This window comes from Protopterus annectens, chromosome 14.part0 (assembly GCF_019279795.1).
Source record: "Protopterus annectens isolate FY-2018-M chromosome 14.part0, PAN1.0, whole genome shotgun sequence".
Classification (NCBI taxonomy): domain Eukaryota; kingdom Metazoa; phylum Chordata; order Ceratodontiformes; family Protopteridae; genus Protopterus; species Protopterus annectens.
The window spans coordinates 459,265,383-459,290,120 of NC_056748.1; positions in this window are offsets into that span (position 1 = coordinate 459,265,383).

A 24,738-nucleotide genomic window follows, 5' to 3' on the forward strand; every position below is an offset into this window, starting at 1 on the left:
TTCCAATTGTTGTAGGCATCTTGTGAGATACATGCCAAATGGGGCATTGTACTCTATAATGGGTCTGATGAGGTATGAGTAGAGAGGAACAATGACGTCCTTTTTTCTAGAGGAAAACCCTTTTGTGATGAGCTGTGCCATGTAGAAGGATTTCCTGACTACTGTGGTGATGTGGTTATCAAAGGAAAGACTATTGTCCACCTGTGTCCCGAGGTCTCTTATCACACTTGCAGTGTTTAGTGAGCTACCATCTATGTGGTAGTTCATGGGTACTGAGTTTTTCCCAAAGGGGATGACAATGCACTTCTTGACACTGAGCTTGAGGCCATGAATTTGACACCAAGCATCTGTCTCTGTGAGGCCATTTTGCAGAATGTCTACATCATTAGATGATTCTATTATGGCTCCTTGTTTGCAGTCATCTGCGAATTGGCCTGCACTTCAGAGAAGTAGATGCCAAACAGGAGAGGACCCAAGACCAAACCCTGTAGTTCATAGGTTGGTACTAGGCTATCGGCCCTAGGACCTATACAAGCCTAGCCATAACAATTCCCTGGATATTTCTTCCCTGGAACCCTGTCTAGCAGGGCGAATGACATGATCCCCAGGGTGAATTTCTTATCTCCCATCCAGTCATCAAGGTTCCTTTTGAAGAGGGCCAAGGAGAAGCTCTGCTTGACATGTATGGGCAGTCTATTCCAGAGTATGGGGAGTCTCTGGGTCACTAGTCTGAAGTCGAACTTGGAGTCAGCTACTTTTACTGTGTGGGTTCTGTCAGTGAGCCAGTTGGCCACCCATCTTGTGACATAGGGATTTATGCCCAGTTTAGTGAGTTTATTTAATTCCAGAGTGGGGGATTTTATTGAAAGCCTTGGCGAGGTCAAGATAGGCTGTGTGCTCTACCTTGCCCTCATCTACGGCTTCAAAAAAGTCAATCAGGTTTAGTAGACATGATCTACCTTTTACAAACTCAAACTGAGTGGGGTCCAGGGTTTGGAGGTTACCTATGTCTTTGTTTATAAGCTTCAAGATGATATGTTCCATGGTCTTGCAGACCAGGCTCATCAGGCTAATGGGGTGGTAGTTTCTGGGGTCCATGGTGACTCCCCATTTGTGAAGTGGGATAGCTGTCGCTGTGTGCCATTCAGTAGGCACATAGCCCGAGGTGAGGCTATGATTAAACATGGTACTTAGGTGGGGTGCCAGTTTGTGCAGTAAGTAGCCTGGGATGTTTTATGGTCCCATGGATGCTGTGTTCTTGGCTTTGGAGAGTCCGGTCTTTACTTGTTCATCTGTAATTACAGGGGCTTTGCATTCTTCCGGTATTAAGATGGACCCTTTGGAGGGTGAGTGGGGGTAAAGTTAGCACTCTATCTATCTGCCAGGATGTTGGCAATATCGGTTGGTTCTGTATATTTAGAGCCATTTTGCTGTAGTTCAGAGCAGATCTGAGTGTTGCCATTGACATTCTTGACACAGCTGTAGAATGCTTTGTGGTTGTCTTTGGAATCAGTGGCAATTTTATTTTCATAACTGGCTTTGGAGGATTTTATAAGGGATCTCAGTTTCTTGCTGAGGCTGACCAGGGAGTTCCTCCAATCTTGGGATTTTACTCTTTTTTGCAATGGCTTCTTTCTCCTGTTGTAGAGTTTGTTTATGGCAGAGGACCACCAGATTGGCTTCTTTTTTTTTGGAGGATAGCATCTTGGTTCTTTTGGGGATGTCACAATCCATGCACTCGTGTATGTGCTTATACAGTGCATTTGTGTAAGATTCAGCAGTCGTATCTCTAGTTTCCGTCTGCATGGGTGTCATGAAGTTTGCCACTTCTGTCTTAAGAAGCATGAAGTTAGCTTTGGAGTAGTTTTTGATGGAGGTTTCCTTAATGGGGAGGGTTGGGGGGGTAAGGATGTCTAGGGTGATTAGCTTGTGGTCGGATCTGACCAGCGAGGAGTTGACCTCTGGCATGGAACACCATATTGGTAAAGACCAGGTCCAGGATATTACTGCCCCTGGTGGAGGTGTGGACAAGCTGATCCAAGGTGTTGGAATTTATGAATTCCAGAAAACATTGAGCGAATGAGTTGGTACATTAAATTTTCCCAGTTGATGGTGGGGTAGTTGAAATCACCTATAATTAAGGTGTATTGGGTTGTAGCTTAATATTTTCCAATATCTTAAGAAATGAAGAGTGGGAATCATGGGGCATGGTGGGGGATCTCTAACAAGCTACAACCTGGATTCCAGTCCTGCCCAGTTGTGTAGGCTGGAAGTTTTGTTTGTGTTTCTGGCAGCCATTTTCTGCTGATTGTCTTCATTATTGAGAGTAACAAGGCCTCCTGACCTTCTGTAGTATGAGTGATTGGGTAATAGCAGGGGCTGAGGAGTAATCTGATCTTCCCAACTCTTCCATTTTTACTGCTATATAAACCCTATGTCTTATAAAGGCTCTGCTTGTATTGTCAGGCTCTGGATTGCATTGCATAAGTGGAAATTCCTTAAGATTCCAAGAGCAGGCTAAGTTATTTCTTACACTTATTTCACTGAATTGCACTTCTGAAATGCTTATAATTGTGCTGTACAGTTGATCTACTATATTTTTGCACTGTTATAAAGCTTTTTTATTGTTTCACTGCATTTATGTACTGTTTTAAACTGTTTTAACATTACTTAACTGTAAACTGCTTTTTCATACTGAGAGTTGTATTTTCTGTTTGTGATTGCTCTAGCCGAACCTTTATGTGCATTTTTGTCTGTCAAAAGCATTCTCTAGTCTGCTCCTTGATCTGTTTAAAACTTTCATTTAGTGGCTACAGCTAGGAACTGTAATTATTCCCCACCCAGCCTCCCTAGTATTGTGTGTTTTTATACTTGGTGGCTTTGCAGTTGCCCACCCATACTGTATATTTGATCTGTGACACTCCTCCCAGTCTAGTGTCATTAGTTCACTCAATCTAATAGAGAACATTTGTGAAGGCCAACCCACTCAGATTCTTGATGTTGAATTAACTTCTGTTCCAGCTGTCTCCATTTCTACTTTACTGGAAAAAAAAAATTCTAAGCTTGCTTCCCCCCTTTCCTGTGGCAGGTCAGATACGGATTTGCTGTGTCCAGGACTGTTTGTGAGCTCTTAAGCCCCCCCCGCCACTTAACTGGGGTTAAACTATTCCTGGTGCCATAAAGTCTGTTTTTCAAAATTTCCCTTGCAGCTAGCCAGCTTTTTAGTTTTAGCACTCATCTGTTTCTTTGATCTCAGCACTTGTTCAGAACTCATTGTAAGCACTAAATAAGTTACAAATTACTACAGCACTCAACTTTCCTCACTTGTCTAGAGGAAAACAGTTTTTAGTACTTAATAAATAAGCACCTATTCAGGCATGTCTAAAGGTCAGCTCCCGGTGTTTTCTCCTGTCTACCTGATGAATCTGGGCATCTTGAGACAATGCAGCAATTGCCTCATGTACACAGACAACCCTCTCCTCCTACCACCCAACACTACGACCTGTGAGAGATGCACTTATATAGCCAAACTGGAAGCAAAGTTCTCTTTACCAAAGACAGGCCTAGACAGTCAAGAGGAGAAGGTAAACACTTGCACCGCACCACACTCATCACATATTTCCTCAAAACCTACACCACCAAAACACACACACACAACCACAAAACACACACCCCTACATTTGCAGAGGCTCTCTGTACTAATCTGCCCAAACAACAGAGACCTCCAAAGCAGAAATGCAAGCAACCTTCACCCCCAACACAACCCAAATGACACATAGTCCACATACTCAGTGTGCCACTCAACTACAGCCCATAAGGCATAATGTACCCAACACTCTAGTCATTGGTGACTCTATAGTCAGGCACACTGATGTTCCACGCACCAGGCTAAACAAGGAAAAAGTTAGCTGCCTGTCAGGTGCCAGGATCCGCCACATAATGCACGCACTCAGATCACACCACAACAAGTACAAATATGACTCTGTCATTGTCCATGTTGGTGTGAATGACCTGAGACATACCTCCCTGGACTACATGAAAAGAGACATGGAGGAGCTCTCTGATCTTGTAGCCCAGGCCGGTATGACCCTAGCTCTGAGTAGCATCCTACCATCACCCAGAATGACACCACAGTACAAGGACAAAATGACTGACTTTAACAATTGGCTAAGCTTCTGGTGTCATTCTAAGGGAATCCAGTATCTGTCTGCCTGGGATGACATGATCAACAGACCACGCTGCTTTGCCAGAGATGGCCTGCACCTGTCGCCCTTGGGATTCCGGATACTGGCAAAGGCTCTTGCCACCCCTATAGTGCCTTTTTTAGGCAAGGTTCAAATGACAAATTCACCACCATAACAGGTACAAGCAAGCAAAATCTGAGGGTAATGCTACTCAATACTAGAAGTCTAAACCTCAAAATGCATTCACTCGAGGCACTCCTTAAAATGGAGAACATTGACATCTGTGCAGTGACAGAGACCTGGTTCAAAGCTCCAGAGAGCACCCCTGCATTACCAGGCTATAATTCTTACCACACCTTTCGGCCACCAAACCCGGACCGAAACACTAAAGGTGGAGGCGTGTCCATATTCATTAAGGATATCCACACCTCCAAGCTAGTTGCTTAGCATAATGTATCCAAGATTATCCAAGTTCAACTAACTCTGGGCAAAACCGCAATCCAAATTGTAGCTTGCTACAGACCCCCCACCATGCCCCAGGATTCCCACTCTTTTCCTGATACACTGGAAAATATTAAGGTACAACCCAACACTCTAATAATGGGTGATTTCAACTACCCTACCATTAACTGGGAAAACTACTCATGTACCAACTCTTTTGCTCAACGTTTTCTGGAAATCATCAATTCCAATGCTTTGGATCAACTTATCCACACCCCCACCAGAGGCAGCAATATCCTAGACCTGGTCATCACCAACATGGGTGACCGGTGTTCCACACCAAAGGTCAGCTCCTCATTGGTCAGATCTGACCACAAGCTAATCACCCTAGACATCCACATCCTGCTCCCACCCCCCATTAGCAAAACAACCGTAAAAAATTTCTCCAAAGCCAACTTCACGCTTCTTAAGACAGAAGTGGCAAACTTCATGACACCCATGCAGATGGACAATAGAGGTATGACTGCTGAATCCCACACAAATGCACTTTATAAGCACTTACACGAGTGCATGGATCGTGCTATCCCTAACAGAACCAAGATGCTATCCTCCAAAAAAAGGAAGCCAATCTGGTGGTCTTCTGCCATAAACAAACTCTACAACAGATGAAAGAAACTGTTGCAAAAAAGAGTAAAATCCCACGATTGGAGGAACTCTCTAGTCATCCTCAGTAAGAAGCTGAGATCCCTCATAAAATCTTCCAAAGCTAGTTATGAAAACAAAATTGCCACTGATTCTAAAGACAACCACAAAACATTCTATAGCTATGTTAAAAATCTCAATGGCAACACTCAGATCTGCTCTGAGTTACAGCACAATGACACTAAATATACAGAACCAATTGATATTGCCAACATCCTGGCAGATAGGTTCAGTGCTAACTTTAACCCCCTCTCACCCCCTAAAGGGCCCATCTTTATACTGGAAGAATGCAAAGCTCCTGTAATCATGGCTGCACAGGTAAAAACTTCACTCTCCAAAGCCAAGAACACAGCATCCATGGGACCTGACAACATCCCAGGCTGCCTTCTAGATGAACTACAGAATGAATTGGCACCCAACCTAAGTACCATGTTCAATCATAGCCTCACCTCACCGCTTTGTGCCCATCGAATGGCGCACCATGACAGTTATCCCACTCCACAAAGGGGGGCCACAACAGACCCCGGGAACTACCACCCCATTAGCCTGATGAGCCCCGTCTGCAAGGCCATGGAACGTATCATCATGGAACTAATAAACAAAGACATTGGAGATCTCCAAACCCTGGACCCCACACAGTTTGGGTTTGTAAAAGGCAGATCACATCTCCTAAACCTGATAGACTTCTTTGAAGTAGTTACCAAGGCCATGGATGAGGGTAAGGTGGTTCACACAGCCTATCTAGATCTCGCCAAGGCGTTCGACACCATCTCCCACTCTGGAATTATAGATAAACTCACTAAACTATGTATAAATCCCTATGTCACAAGATGGGTTGCCAACTGGCTTACTGAAAGAACCCACATTGTGAAAGTAGCAGACTCCAAATCAGACTTCAGACAAGTGACAAGTGGAGTACCACAGGGTTCAGTCCTGGGTCCTCTCCTGTCTGGTATCTACTTCTCTGAAGTACAGGCTAACACAGAAGGTCTTTGGCTAACTAAATTCGCAGATGACTGAAAACTAGGAGCCATAATTGAAACTCCTAATGATGTGGACATCCTACAAAAGGGCCTCACTGAGACAGATGCCTGGTGTCAAAGACATGGTCTCAAGCTCAATGCCAAAAAGTGCATTGTCATCCCCTTTGGTAAAAATTCTGTACCCATGAACGACCACATAGGTGGTAGTCTACTTAACACCAAAAGTGTGATAAGAGACCTTGGGACACAGGTGGACAGTAGTCCCTCCTTTGATAATCACATCGCCAAAGTGGTCAGGAAATCCTTCTACGTGGCACACCTCATCACAAAGGTTTCTCATCCAGAAAAAAAGAGGTCATTGTTCCCCTCTACTCATCACTCATTAGACCCATTATAGAGTACAATGCCCCTTTTGGTATGTACCTCACAAGACCTCTACAACAACTGGAAAGGCCACAAAAATACCTCACAAAGAGGATTACTGGCCTCAAACAGATGCCTTATGCAGACCGTCTCAAAAAACTCCAGCTTTACTCCATCGCATATCGCCTACTCTGAGGCGATCTCTGCCTAACATATAAAGCTATGTCAAACCCAGAGCTGTTGGACATGCTCCACTTAAAGAAATCCCAATCCCTCTGAGCTACACACTCTAGGGACCTAAACCTTGTCACCTCAATAAACAGAACATGCTGGAGGGATAGATTCCTGTCCCAGAGACTTCCCATACTCTGGAACAGACTACCTATCTATGTCAAACAGAGCTCCTCATTAGCACTCTTCAAGAAAAATCTTGATGATTGGATGGGTAATAGGAAATTCACCCTGGGGATTACTTCTGTGGTTCTGCTTGACAGGGGCACAGGAAAATAATTTTCTTGGGTGGCGAAAGTCAGGGTACATTTTTGGCTAGGCTTGTATAGGCCCTAGGGCCAATAGCCTAGTACCTACCTATGAACCTATGAAAGGTGTGGTATGAATTATAGCCTGGTAATGCAGGGGTGCTGTCTGGAGCCTTGAACCAAGTCTCTGACACTGCACAGATGTCGATGTTCTCCATTCTAAGGAGTCCCTCGAGTGAGTGCATTTTGAGGTTTAGACTTCTAGCATTGAGTACTATTACCCTCAGAGTTTGCTTGCTTATACCTGTTACAGTGGTGAATTTAGCATTTGAACCTTGCCACTCACTTTCTCTTATTCTATCAATTTTAAAAATGTCCCTGATTATTTCTAGATATGTACTTGATTCACTGAGAGCTATGTTCCCTATTCCTTCCAACTCATGTGTCACTAGTCTAATACTAGTCATCTGGGTCATAGTCAGGGCTTCATTACTCTTTGCCAAAGCAGCAAGATTGTGAAGAAGTAAAAAATAAATAAATAAATAAAACACAGAGAAACTAGTGGTCTTAACATTTTGTTGATAAGCTCAGTCACAATAATTTCCAAAAATCATGAAACCCAGTTAGTCCTCCAAAGTAACAAGCCTATATTCATCACAGACAAGTGATCCTTAGTAACAAAAAAATCAGAAATATTTTAACAATGCTAAACGTATCAATGTTTATATACTTAGAAATAAATGGGGGAAATATATGTATTGTTTAATTTTAAACCAGCCTATTCATGGTAAACAATATAAACAGGGCTGAGTGTGCATGAGTGTCCACCAGTATGGTTGTTGTATCTTTTGGCTTTTCCCGGTTAGGGGTCGCCACAGTGGAACTCCGGTCCCGTAATGATTGACAGTAGATTTTTACATACTGAGTTGCCAGCCCTCAATGAAGGTACGCCCATTCATGCATGTCTCCACACAGAAGATGCTTTAGCTGAGAATCGAACAGGACAACGTCTTACTGTGAGGCGACAAGGCTACCGCAGCACCACCACCGCAGTGTCCACCAGTATGGTATAAGGGGAATTATACCAATACTACATGGTAATAGGAGCATGAAAAAACGGCATACTCATGCACACACCTGCATATTTTTATACATTACCAGTTTACTGCATCCACTGTTTTCTGCATTTTTGTGTGTTTTTTCTACTAGTTTTCAAGTTATTTAAGTGGTTCTTGTCTATTTATGAATAGCCTAATGAAGTCTTCTGTACGTTCTCAAAGACATCAACAGGTACCAACTCACTTAGCTGATGTGGTCCAAGGATAGCTCAGTATGAAGTAGCTCAGGCAGATAACCAGATACCCTGAAGACTCAGGTGACAGAGTGGGTGGAGTGGGACTGACAATGTAACACCTTGACATGTGGTTCAGTTTTGGATGAACGATAGTGCATGATTCAACTCTTGTGCCTGAGAAGCAACTTGCTAGTGACCTGCTGGTAGGAAAACTGACTCTGGCCTGCCTATATTAGAGAGGGAGAATGTGAAGAGCATAGCAAGTCTGAACGGTCCTGAAGAACTGACTGTTGAAAGAAAAAGAACTACAAGAGTCTTGAGTCCTAACTTTGATCCGTAACAAGAGAAGCCTGCCAAGATAGCCACAAAGAGAAGTAAGCCATTTTGTGAAACTTGACTGCCCTCCCTCTGAGAGACGGAGGCTTATCTGATGGTCTCAGTGTCAGAATAGCCAGTGACTGCTTTTTAGAAGTCTGACTCCTGAATGGTTGTTTCTTACAGAGCTGCAGCAGTGGAGTTTAATGGCCCAGAAAATGCAGCCATTTGGTATACCTTTACTAACTCACATGATTGCTTCTCTTAATGCTCAGTGACAGCTTGTAAACTGTACAACCTAATAAGTCATTGTTACCTTTCAAAGAAAAGAATAAAAAAAAACAGTTTAACAGTTTTTAAGTTGTCAACCTCTTTAGCACCCCTACAAGTTGTCAGCTAGGGAAGTTGCCCCCTCTGTCCCACCCTTCCTGCAGGTCTAGGTTTCTATATGGTAGGAATGGCTAAGGATATATAAGGAGTGTTTGCATTCATTTGAGCTAGTTTCACTGGCGCTACTGACATTACATTTGCATACAGATCCACACAACAGACAGGTGGCAAGCACAGCACCTAACAGGCTGTCATAGAAAGGTGCATCACAGGTAACTCAGACATGCTAGTGTTTGCGTGCACTGTGACTATTTTAAAGTTTAAAAATATTTTGTAGCAGTGTAACTATTTTGTCATCAGTATAATTATAATGGGGCTGTGACCATTTCTTTATCTTAAACAGGAGGCTGGTGTGCCATATCCTTAGTACTCCTTAATACTACTGATTTTATAAAGTGATGGAAGCAAACTAATTCCATTTGCTTGGCTAAACTGTATGGACTCAAGAGAATTACCAAATTATCTACTACTTTTGTGTACTAAAACTAATTACAACAAATAAATGTCCATCTTATAAATCAGAAAGTGACAGTAATTTTGTAAATAGTCAGCAATGTCATACAGAGAACTGCATTTTTGTCCACTGATGTAGAATACCGAGGCAGGAGAGATGCAGTTTATTATGGAAACTGCATCATATTTGCTGAGAATATATTATTTTTTGATGAAAGTAAAACTAAATATGACATAAATATAGTGCAAATATATCAACATACTTGAGACAAAACTCTCAGAATTTGAAAACTTTAGTAAGCAACTACCTTCCCCTATATTTTATACCTATACTCCTTCATATGCAATGTTACCTGACACCCAAGCAGTTATTGCCAGCACATAAAAAACACTCACAGAATGTGTAAACCATTAAGGTTAACATAGAAGCTTGGATCCAATGGTAGTGCTCTTGTCACAGGTAACATGCACAGACAATGTGCCACCTTGGATAAGCCTGAATAAGGAATGAGGCATGGTCATCTGTCTTCTGGGGGCAAAATAAAGGCTATTCCCAGCACAGTATAAAGGCAACAGATTACGAAGACAACTTCATCCTAATCATTATCCTCTTCCAGTAGGGGTGATTTGGGGTTTCCTCTGTGAGTGACATGCAGAGTGATATGATGGCAATTTCCAGAGCCCTTTCTAATGAAGAAGGTATTTGCATATTGACTGAAATCCTACTCTCAGCAATTCAGAGAAATGATAACTGGCCTTTAATAGTTGGCTTCATAGCGGTTGCCTGCTAATGAGGATTCAGAGCTTATCCACATGAAAAGAGATGTGTGATTTACCATTCTGCTTTAAAGGTGCTGGTCTTCAACTTATTACCCCCTTAATGCTCTTCTTTCTATACCCCTTCCTTCTGGCCTTTGTCCACTCTACAGCTTTAATCAATAGAATCTAACTTTATTCTAGCCCTTGTGATTTTCTTTCTTCTGCTTTTCTCTTTTTCTCTTTCTCTGACCTACAAATCATTACTTTAGAATTCTGAGTGTTCTTGTACTCGATTGTATTTCTAACCTTTGCATAGACTGTGAGATATTATTCATAGACAACATTTTTAATTTTATATTGTATTTTAAACCTTGCATAGACTGCGAGCTATTATTCACAGAAACAATTTTTATTCTCTCAAAACATTTTTAATCTCTTTGTATTTGAATTTAGTCATTTTTAATTATTGTAATTTTTTTGTAATTTACTAATGCTTGGAGCTTATCTCCCTGGGCCACTACTGAAAATGGACATGTATCCAGCTAGACTAGCCCAGCCAACAAATGTAAAATAAAATAAATAAATAAATAAACTCTCCAGTCTAGCTGTGCACATCTGGAACAGGAAATTTGCTTCCGCACCTCATGCCTTCTTTAGACAGAATAAAATCAACAATGATAAGGAAGTGACTCTGTTTAATACCCAAATCCTAACTAAGAAGAGACATGATCTTGAGGTTCTACTGTGTGTGGGGGTGAGAGTGTTTGAACTAGGACTGAAACGTGATGTAGAAACCCATCTAACATCCCCCAAATTCCAAGCTATAATGCTTTCCATTCCTTCAGATCATATAGGGCTGGCAGAATTACATCAGCCTGTAGCTATGGCAGTCTTACTGCAAGGCTATGCAACACAAACAGTGTATGATGGGTAACAAGAACTTTAATAACCATCAGTAGCACTGACTGCCATGTTACTGGTTGTTGCTACACCTCATCTATGACCTGGAAAGAACATGACAAATACATTGTTGCTTTAGAGAAACTAATAGTCAAATGTACTTCAATTACTATAGGTGATTTCAGCTACCTTACAAGTGAATGCCTCATTGATTTTATTACCACTAATAACCTGGTAGAAGTGATGAAAAATCCATCTGTGAAAAAAAAAAAATAAAAAAAAATATATATATATATATATATATATATATATATATATATATATATATACCGGATATTATTTTGATTGACATACCACCTGTCTGCTCACCGCTCAGCCCCTATTATCACCCTTTCCCTTATCATACCACATTGTATAGTAGTATTTTCCATCAAAAAACCCTAATCTCATGTGCAGTAAATTAGGATCAGCCCCAAAATCAATTGTGTCCTTATTAACACTGACCAGAATAAAACAACCACAGATACCTCAATATAATAGCACTGAAGATTCAAGAAATTCTGTGATATCTTGTATCATAAACCATAAATCATAAAATCATGAAATCATAAACATAAATCATATCTCCAAAAGATATAGACAGAGTGATTTAAGGACAACCCCCTATGGTGGAAGTGTAGGATAAACAAACTATGCAATAGGAAGAAAGGTCTCTCTGAAACTTATATAATTGCTACTCCAAATCAAAAATTAAAACCAAATGTAACCTAGTTCAAAAAGGCTGTCAAGGGCAATCCACTCAGTCAAGAACTCCCGTGATCTTAAGGTTACAAATGCAAAATAATAACCCTGTCAATCGCAGCCATAGTGAAGCGAACTTTGTAGTCTCATAACTGGGTTGTATGCACTGAAAGTTGTGCAGGGTCCTGACATTAGAGGGATTTGAAAGTTATGCATACACAAGCTACAAGAAACATGTCATAGACACTGACCATGCATTGAGTACACCAGATGCATTCTCCTACCAGCTCTCATTGTTATCTAATAGCACGAGGTTTCTGAACTTCAAAAAGCTTTATTTTATTTAATTAATTTATTTAACATTTGTGGAGTGACAAGTCTGACTAGGACAGAGCCTATTTTCAGCAGAGGCCCGGTGAGAGTGTGGAAGGAAAATGGAGTACCCAGAAGAAACCCACACGAATGTAGGGAGGACATGCAGACTCTGGACAGAAGGCACCCCAGTCGAGAATCAAACTGGAAAACCTCTTCCTGTGTGGCGACAATGTTAACAGCTGCACCACTGTGTCACTTCCCAAGCCCAACATGCTGTTAGTTGTCTTCCCAACTGTTATAAACAGACACAGGCACTGTACATGCTCTGAATATGCTATCACCCTGAATGGCAACCTAGAAGTAAAGAGATGTATATATGATGATGAATCTGAAGGGAGCAGAATAATACAGGAGCAGATAAGACCAGTTCGACACATGATCACCCTAACCATGTTAGAGACAGCCTGTTTATTGAGTGATTATAGCTAGAGCATCCTGGCACACACTACAGCATAGACCCTGTGTTATGAAATGCAGCATCTCATATGTCTTTGATAAGAATGAGTTGTGATCATACTATGTGCTATTTCACATCTATCATTATAATATGGATTGTGCTTTGACTGTTACAGACTCACAATATACACAGGAGACTAGGAGCAATACCTGCCATCCATTACCTCATAAATAAGAGATTGATCCCACATTGATAAGGACATAGGATCCAAATCAGGAAACTTAGTCACGTAATGGCACTGCTAACTAGTTAAGCAGACATAAGTCAAAGTCAAAAGGCTTTATAAGGGCTTTAAAAGGTATTGTGCAAGAAATTTCCTTTATACCATCCACTCCCTCCCCTTCCCCAACATCCACTGACAAACTACTTCCTGTCAGACTCCAACTACATCACTTCCTTCCCCTAGTATTACACCCTGTCTACAACCCCTACACCCTCCAGCAAAAATGAAACACCTTATCATTACCACCTCACTCCTACTTCTTCTCTCTGCTCTAAACTCTTATCACTCACACCTTCCTTATTCTCTTTTATGCTCTCCTACCTCCTATACCCTTGACACTCATTCTACACCTTCCTACTTTCATATCTCCCCAGCCCTTTTCAACCTCTCCACCTCTTCTCTTCACAAACTGTCTATATTGCAAATCAGCCCTCCTACCTACAAATCTAAACCCAAGTTACACAAACTACATCTATGTACTACTGTACTCCCTCTTCTCACTAATAACTTACTCATATCTGGGGATGTCCACCCCAACCCTGGCTCCTCCCCCTCTCCCCTCAATCAAACACCCCCCTTATCTTCTACCTCCCCTCGTTCCCCAAACACCTCTCAGCATACCCAGCCTCTTACACTAAACTAATCCATATCCAAGCACCTGGCAATATACTCTCTAAATATAAAAAGCCTAACCAACAAAATCACCAATTTCCATACCTGGATAACACATTACAAACCCTCACATCCTTTCCTTATCTGAAACCTGGCTTAAGCCACATATCCCTAACAATGAAATTCTCCCACCAGTCTATAATATCTATCGCTCTGATATATCCCCCCCCAAAAAGGGGGTGGTGTAGTCATCCTAGACTCCAATAGCCTCAATCTCTCACCTTTCCCCACACCCTTCCCTAACTTTCACCCAGCTGAACTCATCATCCTTAATTGCTACCTTAACCCTCACAAAAAAATAGCTGTTGTCGCTATCTATATCCCTCCTGGAAACAATTCATCCACTTTAGAGAATATCTTATCCTGGTTTTCCCACAATATTCCCTATGAAACCCTCATCTTAGGTGATGTTAACCTAGATTGGTCTAAACTTAAAACTGACTCTCCACAACTCAGCATCAACCTGCATGGTTTCCATCAACTGATATATTCGCCCACCCGTCTCCATAAAAACTCATCTTCTGGCTCCATAATTGACTGGATACTCACCAACTCCCCTCACCACTACCACAACCCCACTACCCCATCAGACCAACTTAGTGACCACCTCCCCACCTTGGTCCTTCGATACACCTCCAACCCCCCAAATCCCACCTTTCTAGAGATTGCCAAAAACTCTCTCATTTTAATGTAGTCCAATTCAAGTCTATTCTATCCACCATTGACTGGTCCATCCGTAAACAAATCCCTCTCAATGACCCATTTACTATGTTCAATAGTATCTTCCTGAATACCCTGAACTCCTTTGCTCCCTCTAGGAAGGTTAGAATAAAACCCAATTATGCTCCCTGGCTCTCAAAAGAAACTAAGTCCCTTATGCTAAAAAGAGATAGAGCTAGGAAAGCCTGGATCAAAACAAAGGAATTACCTCCGCTACATAATTACAGACCTCAAAAATCTTACAAAAAAACCCAATAATGACAAAAAGTCCTTTTATAACTCTGCCCAATTCAATAACGAATCCAACCCTCACAAGTTCTGGCATACTATTAACAAAATTGTCTCTCCAGGCTACCCCTCAACTCCCTGCCCCTACCCAAATACATCTCCTCTGGAAACTGCTACTCTTCTCAATAAACACTTTATTGAAACGATTCAAAGACTCATACCTTCCAACTGTAACACAACTTCTCTGCGTACCTGTCCCAATCCTTCTAACAAACAACTATCCTCTTTACACCCAGTTCCTACTTCCTACATAAGATCTTTTCTTCACAAACTCAAGCCCTGCTCTCCCTCCACTGACAATCTACCTCCTACCTTCCTCAAACTTGCTGCTGACTCCATTGCCTATCCAGTATCTATACTAATCAATAGATCTATTCAGGAATCCACCGTCCCTACCATATGGAAATCCTTTTTCACTATTCCCCTGCATAAAAGTGGAAACTCTACAGACCCATCCAACTACTGACCTATAGCTATTCTATCTCCCCTCTCTAAGATTCTCAGAAAATGTATCCACTCACAACTACTCAACTACCTCCTCCAGCATAACCTCCTTACTCTCACTCAGCATGGTTTCCGTCCCAACCACAGCACAACTACTGCCATCTTATCCTTTACACATACCATTGCCAAGGCCCTAGACAATAACAAATATCATGTCTCTTCCTTGACCTTTCCAGAGCCTTTGATACAGTCTCCCATCCACTACTGCTAGCTTAACTTGCAGATCTCAGTCTATCTTCTTCCTCCCTTGCCTGGTTCTCCAGTTACTTATCCTGCTGGCAGCAATCTGTTAAATGACTCTGTTCCACTTCTCCATTCATACTTGTCCCAACTGGGGTACCACAAGGTTCCATCCTGGGTCCCCTCCTATTTAATGTCTTTAAAAAGTATCTCTATACTTCTTGTAAACAATCTTCCCTCATCCAATATGCAGACGACTCGACTCTCACCTCCATCTCAGACAATACCTCCAATCTCCACACTCTTACTCAACAGGCCTTCCTATCTACTGAACAATGGTTGTCTAGGAATCTACTCATTCTTAACCCTAAAAAGATCGAACTCTTATTACTTTTCCCTCGATCTCTCTTTCACCTCAAATCCACCTTTAATATTACTTCCTCTAATGACACTGTTATCCAACCTGAAACTCACACTAATCTCCTTGGGGTCATCATAGATGATGAACTCTAATTCAACTTACACATCCTCCAAAGTATAAAAAGGAATCACCAGAAACTTGGTTTACTGTATCGCAACAAAACATTTTTAATTACAAATGCCAGACTCTCCCTTGCACAAGCTCTTCTCATCCCCTCCCTTCTATATGCTGCTCCAGTAGTCACCAACATCCAAACTACTACTTTAAAACAAACTCCAACAAACTTACCACAAGATAGCTAGATTTATCACAAACTCTCCATACAATACACATCACTGCCTTGCCCTAAATACTCTCCACTGGTTAGAATTCCCCCATCTTCTACTGCTGTCACAACTTCAAATGTTACACTTCATTCTTTACAAACCTTCATCCTGCCCTGCTGTCTCTTCCTTCATCTCTATCTACACTCCTCCACAGACTATCCATACCTCTAATCAGCAACTACTACAAATCTACCAACCCAAAAAATAGCTGGCAAACGCCTATATAAATACGCCATCGCCCAAACCTGGAACAAACTCCCAAGTGACATTTGTTCCATTATTTACCCATCCAACTTTAAAGAACAACTCAAACTTCATCTACTCAACATCAAAATATGTCCTTGTCAAGCTCCTACTTAAGCTCCCCACAACCCTACTATATACCTTTTCAGTCCCTCCACATACAGCTAAGTACTCCACTATTGTGGATACTTATTAAACTCTACAATCAATACTGTTGGACTTGACTCTTCGTAAATATGTAAATGTATTTTTAGTCTGTAAAAATATTGATATTTATATATTATGTGTTTGCATTTCTGCTTTATCTCTCTAACGTTCTTGTATAACTGATTTTGACCATATTTTTGACTTAAATGTTTGATTCTCTGTAAACTGTTTTGTGTGTGTGTTTTTTTTTTTGGAGCTTTTCTCCTTGGGTCTCCACTGAAAATGGGCCACAAGCCCAGCTGGACCAACCCGGTTAACAAATGTCAATAAATAAATAAATACATAAATAAATAAAAAACGTTATTGTCATTTAGGTCACACAAGTGTAAATTAAATGAGATTCCATGCAATCAGCTCATCATGGAACAGACAAAGGAATCACATACACAGAAAGACATAATTTAAAACAACATATAATAATTCTACCACCATGTTATAAATCAACTCTGCACTTAAGTATATAGATACATATACTCCTAGAAACACACCCTTTTAAGATACTAAAACACACATCTAACAGCAAGGTTCAAGTAATAGTATTGCGCATGAACCATGTATCACATTATGGGTGAACAAGCACATAGCAGTAGTGGCTGAAGAAAACATATTGCACCTGCGTTAGTAGTATAAATTATAATGGTTGGCTGGACTTAATAACTAATAGATAAAATAATATCTCAGAGTGAATGGGAAGTCCCAACATCCTGACCTGCCAATGATCAGACCTAATGTTGGAGTTAAGATGTCTGAAAACCTTCGGATAAAAACTGTCTTTGAATTTAGTTATCCTGCATCGAATACTGTGGTGTCTTTTACCCAAAGACAGGCTCATAAACAGATTGTTGGCAGGATGAGTTGAGTCATTTAGTATTTTGATGGCTCTCTTTAGGCTCCTTGATGTATAAAGATCCTGGATTATATGCATACTAGTGCCAATTATCCTCTCAGTAGCTCTCACCACTGTCTGCAGGGATTTCTTATCTGCGACCGAACAGCTCCCATACCATACTGAAAAACTGGATGCTAGGATGCTTTCAAATGCTGCTCTGTAGAAGGTGGAAAGTGCTGACAATGGTAGGTTCACCTTTTTGAGTCTTCTCAAAAAGTGAACTGTGTGTTAATAAGTAATGTCTACAAGTATAAAGTTAGTGACTCTGATGCTTTGGATTGTATATAAATTGTCATCCTTGCTCATATGGTATAATGTAGTATTTTACCTAAGGAATAGAGCTGGTATTTATGTGAGAAGCAGGGACATCCTCAGATATTCAGGGATAGTTGTGAGGTAGGTTGGTTACACTATATGATGTACTGCCTGTTCCACTGTCATGGAGGAAGGAGGCTAGAACATTTAACATCTGGTCCTTGCCATGACAATGGAGCAAGAGTCATTTGCATAATATATTAATGCCAAAAACCACACCAGGTAGCTCACAGCAGGTAAAAATGAGCCTGGATAAATACAAGAATGTTGAAAAAACAGCAAAATGTAGTTCAAATAAGTCCGCTAAAATGTGTAACACAAGCTTTTACACATATAAGTGCCTCCTCAGGCTTTTAAAAATACACAAGTATAACAACCTATATATATACATCTCACAGACAGTCCAATAAAATTATATTGTGTCAATCCACTTAAAAATTATTTATATTTAAATTATGTCGGTGTCAGTGGTACAACAGGTAGTACGCTCACTGGTGGTGCAGAAGGCTGTTGGTTCTATTCCCCACATCAGGTAGATAGATTGCTGACACTACTGTGCAGCATAAGGGAGTTGCTGCACTTCTGAATGTGCGATCTTTCAGATGAGATGTTAAACCGAGGTCCCATCTTATAGGTTCATAGGTTGGTACTGGGCTATCTGCCTGAAGGCATATATTAGCCCAGCCACGTTGTGCGGTATTCACCACCCCTTTAGTAGTTCCCTGGACCCTTGTACTAACAGCTAGTACCCCTGGCCCCTATCTAGTAGTGCTGTTGGTGTGATCCCCGGTATGAACTTTCTGTTACCCATCCACTCATCAAGGTTCCTCTTGAAGAGTGATAGTGAGGGGCTCTGTCTTATGTAGATCGGGACCCTGTTCCATAGTAAGGGAAGTCTCTGCGAAGGGAATCTATCCCTCCAGCATGTTCTATTCATTGTTGTGTTGAGGTTTATATCCCTAGAGTGTGTAGCTCGAGTAGATTTGATTTTGCTAAGATGGAGCATGTTCAACAATTCTGGGTTGGACATGGCTCTGTACGTTAGACAGAGATTGCCTCTGAGAAAGCGGTATGCAACAGAGAACAGTCTTAGCTTTTCAATCGTGCTGCATAGGGCAACTGTTTGAGGCCAGTAATCCTCTTGGTTAGGTACCTCTGTGGTCTCTCCAGCTGCTGGAGATGTCTAGCCAGGTACATTCCAATTGGTGCATTGTACTCAATAATGGGTCTGATGAGGGAAGAGTAGAGGGGCACCATTACATCCTTAGATCTTGATGTGAACCCTTTCGTGATCAGATGGGTCACATAGAAGGATTTTCTAACCACTTTGGCAACATGGTTATCAAAGGAAAGCTGACTATCTACTTGGGTCCAGAGATCCCTTATTTCTTCTTCAGATTTCAGGGGATTACCTCCTATGTTGTAGTTTGCGGGTACTCTGTTTTTTCCAAAGGGGATTACTATGCATTTTTTGCATTTAGCTTGAGACCATGGCTTTGACACCATGCATCAGTCTCATTTAGGCCCTTCTGGAGGATCTCCATGTCGGCCGGAGACTCTATTATAGCACCCAGTTTGCAATCGTCTGCAAACTTAGCCACAGCCCTTCCGTGCTTGCCTGTACTTCTGAGAAGTATATGCCAAACAGGAGGGGCCCCAGGACAGAGCCCTGAGGCACACCACTCGTTACTGGTCTGGATTCAGACATAGATCCCACTACTCTTAATCTGCTTGAGTTGGTGGTAGCTCAGGTGGATGTAAATGATCCCACAACACCTATCGATAATATAATATAATAATTGTTGTTTGCAACACATTTACAAATACAAAATATATAGATATACAAATATATCTATACATATTCATAATTTCCTTTATGAACATACTACATTTTTATCCCTATTAGACCCCCACTTCTTTTTCCATTTTTTTCAATATTGTTGCTAAAATCTATTTATCATGAAACATAATTTCATTTATTCTTTCATTCCATATAACCCATGTGATTTAAAATAACATATCTATTCTTTTGATGTATTCTTCACTTCTATTCTTATATCCATATTTAATCATATCCATGTTTATTTATCCACTTCTTTTATATCTTTGAAAAAAATCTTCTGAACATAGTTTTTCTCATAGCTTTTTACTTTTTTACATTTCAGAAACACATTCCATAGTTGTTTCTTCTTGACAACATAAACTTATTTTATCATTTCCTTTTACTGGCAATTTATCTATCACAAAAAAAAAAAAAATCTTGACATTGTACTTTCTGATCATACCATTTGCTTCTTATTTCTACAGCTTTAATTTTTTTTTCATCTGTTAGATTTTCGCCTGGTTTTCCATAGTAATGTTATATTATTACATTCTTATATACCATAATTTTACTACTAAGCTCTCATTTTTTTAATTTATCCAGTTTAACACTTTGTGCACATTTAATGAAGCACCATATACCACTGGGTTAATTAACCCTAAACCTCCTTCCTCTTTATTTACATACAAAACTCCTCTTTTTACCTGGGTTAATCTAGAATCCCATATAAATTAATCTGTAATAATTTGTTTTCAAATACTGTTGGCAACATAAAGACACTTCTGAAGTATGCTGTTTTTCCCATCAGTACTGATTTCACCAAATAAGCCTTTTTTTCTGAATGATAATTTATATGTTCTCCAGAAAAGATTGGTTTGTTTTATTTTTTTTTTCTGTTTTTTTCCCATTGAATTCTATTTATATCTTTATTCCCAAATTCTATACCTAACACAAAAATGTAATTCATTATAAAATACATATCCTCTGTCTGTACTACATCACCTAAACCTTTTACTTTTTTCTTTATTTGAAGCCAACCCTATCATCTCTTAACACTCTTTTGTGCAAATTATTACTTCTTTTATCCAATTTTTTTGCATATGTTAACAGAACTGGAATTCTTAACCCTTCAGGTGTTAATACACCCCACCCCCTTCATTTTGTAATTTATTTCACATACTATCGCATTCATAACTCATGCAGACAGTATACAACTCATTGGATATCTCAGTGTTATACCACTCTTCATATGTATCTCTTGGCTTAACCAGCCATTTACAAGTGTTTATTACTATACACAGACATATATAATTTCTTTTCTCAGTTATATTGTTTCATTATTACCCATAAGATTTCATTTCCAATTTTATCAAATGCCTTATTAAGCTCTCTGATTATGATTTCTGCTTCTTTTGTTCTGTTCATAGTATCATTCACAATTAACTACGATTAATAATTCCTGACAACCATTCCCCCTTTATATTATATATACTATCTTCCATAATGTTTTCCATTTTAGTTTTAGACCTTGTTTGTATTATTTTCATAAAGATTTTAATATTATTCAATACTATCAGTCTCCAATTTTTTTATTCTCTTGTATCTTCCTTCTTCCATATGGATTTAGGTATTCCACTTTATAAATCTTTATATATAAAATCTTCATTTAATCATTCATTCAAAATCTTTAAAAATTTTTTTTTGCCAATCACTTAAATTTGTATATATTTCATACCCTATTCCATCTGGTCCTGCACCTAAATCTGTATTTACTTCTATTAATACACTATCTGGCTTATTTAAAGTAATCTCATTTTCCAACTCTTTATTCCCTGTTACTGTTAACTTTTTTTTTACTCTCCATGTTTTTTTACTTCCTTCTTTTTTCATTAAACATTTCTTGTACGTATTGTGCTATACTATTCATAATCTTATCCTGAGTACTTTCTATTTCTGCTTTTGCATTTTTTTATTTTTGTCTTTACACTATCATCTTCCTTTGTTAATCTGCTTAAGTAATTCAACACTTCTGTTTTTCCTTGTAAAAAATATTTTGCTTATATAACAATTATATTTTTATTGATTTCTTTCATATATTTTTTCTTTGTCAAAATACTTTCTATCATTATGCTCTAAATCTTCCAATGTATTGTTGTATGTTTTTATATTTTTCTTTCTTGACCTTTCTCATCATATTTCAACTTTCCTTAAATATCATCCACCATTCAGACCAGTTTTATAAAATGTTCTCATAGTAATATGAACTTTCCATAACTACCTCCCTTCTCCTATAACTAAATCTTCTGATACTATAAAATAATCTATTTCAGTTCTATACATATCCTTTTGTAAGTCTTGATGAATTTTTGTCCCAAAGTTTTAACTTACCACATCTTCTAATTTATTTATTTGACATTTGTTTACCAGGAAGGTCCGACTGGGCAAGAAAGTGCATGTTTTCAGTGGAAGACCGGAGAGAAAAGCTCCACAATGACAATATTTCAGAATCAAGTACAAATATTTTAAATCACAAAGTATCATGTTACACTACAAAACATAAGAGTGAAAGAAAGAAAATGTAATGAGAAAAACAGAACATCTGTTTACAGTAGAGTGCAGTGAAAAATAATAACATGAGCTGAGGAGTTGAGAACATGTGAGGAAAACTTCAGTAGTCATATTATTTATTAAATAGATTAATATGTGGTAAATGGGACCTGAGATAATTCTAATAAGCTATTTAAAGAGTTATCAGAGATTACATGATTACAGACAGTGAGTAGAAATTAAGTGATGTCTTAGTATGAGAGAGGTGTTCATATTATGGTTATAGAGAGAAGAAGGATGGAGAGAAGGAGATTATAAGAAAAGTGCAGGGTAGGGTGTATTCAGGTAACTTAGGTGAGTAGGGAGGAAAGAGGTGGAAAAAAAGGTCTGCAGAGATGAATTAAATAAGGTAAGGTGGGGGAAACAAAAAGGAATGGAGTAGGAGGCTGGAAATGATTGTGAGTGTGATCTAGGCTGAATGGGGTGAGTGAAGTATAGTGAGTAAATTCAGCCAGTACTGGCACAGGAGCAGGTCCAAGATTTTGTAAGGTATTCTTTTTAGGGAGCATTTAAAGGTGGGTAGGTCAGAAATAGTTCTGGTGGTTAGATGTAAGGAGTTCCATTTTTTGCTACTGAATATGAATATAGGCTTTATCTAGGGGATTTATTCAGCTTATTTATGGTGAGAAGTTGTTTGTTTTCCAATTTAAGAGTTCTTTTTGGAAAATACATATTGATTAAAGGGATAGAAGCTGGGCAGGCTAATGGTTTGTGTATGATTTTATGTAATGTTATAAGCTGAATGTAGGAGAGGTGGTGGGTGAGTTCCAGCCAGCTAAGGGTATGCAGAGCTTTGCAATGATGGGTAAAGGAGGATGAAGTAGTAGCAAACTTGGCAAATTTTTTTGTAGCAGCTTTCATGTTTGTTTTTTTATGGATGTTTGTAAATTGTTTAGAATTGCTGCTTCACAGAGGAGGGAGGGTAGATGGTAGGCTTTAGCTAGAGTAATTTTTGTGTCTGTGCTCAAAAAACAATTGTTTCTATATAGCATGCCTAGTTTTTGATGGGTTGCTTGATATTGCTTTAGATATGGAGCTCAAATTTAAGATTATTATCTATTATGACTCCTAATAGTTTGGTATGGTGGATTAACTTGATTTCAGTGCAATTTGCCAAAAAGATTTTGAAACATGCTTTGTTAGGGGTATAAGTTTTGGGGGTAAAAAGGAGGAGTTTGTTTTTTTGGTGGTTGAGTAAGAGTTGTGCTGTTGTAAGCCAGGTTTCAATGGAGATGACAGCTTGTTAAGTGATTTCTTGGAGGTGAGTTAAGGTGTTTGAAGAGCAGATGACAGTAGAGTCATCTGCATATTCAATCAAGGTGCAGTAAAAAGAAGATGAATGTAGCTTATTGATAAATATGTTGAACAGTAGGGGGCCAAGTATGGATCGTTGTGGGACTCCTGTTGAAGTGGGAAGATATGTGGAGATGGATCCTTGCCATTTTCCAGCATTTTTAAATTTTCTTTTTCTGTCTTTTACCATTTTAGCAATAGATTTGTTTTTCTTTTACCTCATAATTTGTCTTCTTCATCACTTATTTCAGAACCATCTTCTATGTCCTCTTTATTATTTTTTCTCATCCAAATTTTCTTCTATTTCTACTACTAAAATTTCTTCTTTGTTCATTTTCTGCTTTTTCCTTACAGTTATTTGGATTTTTGCAATCTATCCATAAATGTCCAATTTTGTAACATTTCAGTTCACATTTTTTGCATTATGTCCCATTCCCCACAAATGTATTCTTTATCACAGTTACTTATAAAATGGTCTTTTCCACAAAAAAAAATGTTTTGGGCTGTCCCTATTATTTTACAACATTCCCTCCACATTTATCGTGCTTAGTGTATGTATAATTTGTTTCCCTTTATATTTTTAACACAATATTACATTCTCTTCCACCAGTCCATAAATCTGTTTTATCATAAACTTTTGTAATATCCAGTACATCTTTACATAATGTTTTCAACTGCCCTTTCAAAGTTTCTTTCCACCTCAGTTCGAAATTGTACATGTTTTTTTCTTTGTTTCCCTGTTAAATGTTTTTATCAGATAAAAATTCCATGGGCAGGATTCACAAAGCCTCCATGTAAGAGTTACAAGGCTTACACGAGGCTACAGTTAAACGGTGTGATGTCAGCATGTCATGCATATGCATGAGGGCATGCTGAATCACACCTAAGGCTTACACGGTCCGTGGAAGACAGTAGGGGGCGTGTCCATAGGCCGAGCCCTGCAAGCGGACACGCCCCCAGAAGAGTAAAAGTGCCTAAAGTAAACCCCCACGACAGGGTACATGGAAATGTGAATAAACACAACACAACACATGCCCCCACAGACTATGAACATAAAATTATATAAATGAACATGTTATATTTTTTTAAATTGTAAAGATGTTTGCCCGTGAGTGCGTTTTTTGCGGTGAAGTGCCCGTAACTCAGCCACGCTTTGTGTGGGCGTGCCCGTAGCTCAGCCACAGTTAGCAGT